Raw genomic sequence first — 3551 nt, forward strand, 5'->3', positions numbered from 1 at the left:
TGATCCTGGGCCAATCTCACTATCATTGCCACGCTTGAGCCCATTGATGCTGCTACTTTGCCAATCCAACTCTCTGGGGGTCTTCCTGTTTATCTCTGACCATCTACCTACTAAACATGATATGCTTCTCCAGTGACTAGTCCCTCCTGACAGTATGTCCGAAGTATGAGAGACAAAGATTGGCCATCCTAGCCACCAAGGAGCACTCTGGCTGCACTTCTTCCAACACAGATCTGTTGGTCTTTTAGCAGCCCGTGGCACTTCAATATTCTCCTCCAACACCATAACTCAAATGCATCATGTTTTCTGCAGTCTTCCTTATTCACTGTCCAGCTTTCGCATGCATATGAGGTTATTGAAAATACCATGGCTTGGGCCAGGTGCACCTTAGTCCTCAAGCTGACATCTTTGCTCTTCAACACTTTAAAAAGTTCTTGTGCAGCAGATTTGCCTAATGCAATACATCATTTGATTTCTTGACTGCTGCTTCCATGACTGTTGATAGTTGATCCAAGAAGAATGAAGTCCTTGACAACTTCAATTTTTCTCCATTGGTAAGAAGGTTGTTTATTTGTCCAGTGGTTGGGTGGGCCGATGTAAATAAGATATACAGGACTCTAAGGCTGGGATTGGTTAGTTTTGCCCTATAGCTATGCATAAAAGGAACCATCTCAGAAGCTGCGAAGGAAAATCCCAGGACCACCAAGAAAGAAGAGCATGAATGACATGTGAGATTGGTACCTAGAAAAATAGTGTAGAGGCAACTACCGAAGTGATAGCAAAAGCGGTGGCATGGAGAGACAGAGCAGCTTTGGGCTCTAGGCCTATGGATTGAGTAAAGCTGAGTGCCTACTGGCAGGAGACTGGCTTTCAGAATGCCCTTTGGGCATTCACAGACTGGCTAAGGGAACTTTGTAGCATGTGCTCAAGCACCACAGAGGCCAAGAGACCACATGGAGGAGAGTCTGAAAACAAGAGTGAGGCCTGTCTGCAGTCTGGCAGACAAGAGGTGCTCCTGACTGGAGAACTGCTGTGTCCTGAGTTGATTTTGATCCTAAATTGTACCCTGATCACTTCTCTAATAAACCCACTAATCATGAGTATTGTTATGAGTTCTGTGTGGCCATTGTAATGGATTATTGAACCCAGGTGTGAAGCAGAAAGTGCTGTGAGACAGATGGTTGGTGTCAGAATAAGGTAAAGCAGGTTGTAGGGTGGAAGCATGTCTGACCTCCACTTTACAGGAATCAGCCTTGGGCTGATGTTGAGTTTAATTCCCTTCCCCCCTTGTGAATCCAGAGGAAGTCAGACATGGTCCCCACGTAGTTTTAACAATTGTCCAACCCTCCGCCATCCTTACAGTTGTTATGCTTGAGCCCATTATTGCTGACACTGTGCTAATCCATCTCATCATGGGCCTTCCTCTTTTTCTTGATCTGGTTTATGTAGAGAAGCAAAACCAGTGAAGCTTATATATATATATATATATAAAAGGGCAGAGCTGTCTCCTAAAAGTAGAGTCACCTTTAATGAAACAAATGGAGTAAAGCTTTCAGCACTACTCAAAATGAGAACAAATAGCTGCTGGCATTCATTAACAATTGAATACTCTTCATGATACTCTTCATGTCTGGAAGTGAACTCATCTCCATGGCTCAGTTTTCAGCCAAACAATACATAGGTAAATAGAGAGACAACAACACTAATGAGGAAATCACAGCATAAAATGGTCAACCATTCAAACTATAAAAGGCAGTATGAGTTTTAAAAAATGAAAAGTTATCAAATATGAAATGGAATGCTTAAACTGAGACAAAATGGAATACATTGACCATGAATTGGATAAACACATGGTTTACTAAAATGGGAATGACAAAATTGAAAAGAAATGATGTGGAATTCATTGTCCAAAAGAACATCTCAAGATCTATCCTGAAGTACAGCAGTATCTATACACCTATGAGACCAGAGTATCTTAGAGTATCACACCATATTCAGTAGAGGACACGAAATGAGTGATATTACTGTTGAAGTCACATGAATTTTGATTAATAGCAGAGAAGACCAGGAAGATGTTGACTTGTATTTTATTGCCTATACCAAAAATGTTCACTGTTTGGATAATAAAAATTAATTAATCAATTAAAACTATAAATGAAAATTGTGAAAAATGGGACTTCCAGAGCACTAAATTATGTTCATATGGATCCTGTATATAGACAAAGAGGTTGTCTTTTTTACATAATAAAAGGATTTTGCATGGTTTAGAATCAGGAAAGGTATGCATCAAGGTTGTTTCATTATACTATTCTTATTCATATTTATTATGAGGAAATACTCTAAAAATCTGAAGTGTATAACAGCCATGACATCAGATTCAGGAGGAGTTGAAGCACTTATTGAAGACCAAAGACTACAATGGATTACAATTCAACATGAAGAAAACAAATATCTTTACAACTGGATCAATGATCATCACCATGATTTCTGGAGAGCATTTGGAAGGTGTCAAGGATTTTGTTTTACCTGAGTCAACAATCAATGCCCATGGAAGCAGTGGTCAAGAAATAAAACTTTGTATTACAATGGGCAAATATGCCACTAAAGAACACTTTACAATGTTCAAAATGACACACGTCACTTGGAGGATTGTGGTGTGCTTATGCATGTGACAGTTGGACAATGAATAAAGGAGATCAAAAGGAAATTGATGAATTTTAGTTATGGCACTGGTGAAGAATACTGAATATTCCATAAACTGCCAGAAGAAAGAACAAATCAGCCTTTGAGGAAACAGTCAGAATGCCCCTTAGAATTGAGGATGGCAAGACTTTGACTCATGTTCTTTGATTATGTTATCAGGAGGGATCAGACCCTGTATAAGAACTTCATTTTTTTTTTTTTTTGCAAAGTAAAGGGTCAGTGAAAGATAAGAAAACTTTCATGGAGATAAGTTGCACAGTGGCTTCAACAATGGTAAAAAAAACAAAGCTACAATCATTAGGATGAAGCAGGACCAGGCAGTGTTTTATTATGCAGTGTATAGGGTAGTTGTGGTTATAACTGTGAGCAACAAGGTCAGTGGTTAAAGCCCACCAGCTGCTCTGAGGGAGAACAATGAGGCATCTGCTCCTCATAAACCCTATACAGGGCTGTTATGAGTCAGAAACAACTTGACAGTACTTAAGAGCAACAGCAACATAGAGTCGCTAGGAGTAAGAACTAAATTGACAGCACTTAACACCTACATCATGAAAATATTATGGATAGCAGCAAAACATTGTCAGATATAATGCCTGAAGATGCACCCCTCAGATTGGAAAGCACTCAGAATATGACTGGGGAAAAGTAGGATTGACCATACTGACAAGAATGGAATAAAGCCTTCAGGATCTCCATTTGTTAATTGGGCACAACTTAAAATGAGGAGAAAGAGTTACAAGCATCCACTAATAATTAGAAAATGGAATGTACTAACTACGAATCTAGGAAAATAGAAAGTTGTAAAAGATGAAATGGAATGCATAAAGGTCGATATCTTAGGCATTAGT

The sequence above is a fragment of the Chrysochloris asiatica genome, unplaced genomic scaffold (genome assembly GCF_000296735.1).
Source record: "Chrysochloris asiatica unplaced genomic scaffold, ChrAsi1.0 scaffold00282, whole genome shotgun sequence".
Lineage (NCBI taxonomy): Eukaryota > Metazoa > Chordata > Mammalia > Afrosoricida > Chrysochloridae > Chrysochloris > Chrysochloris asiatica.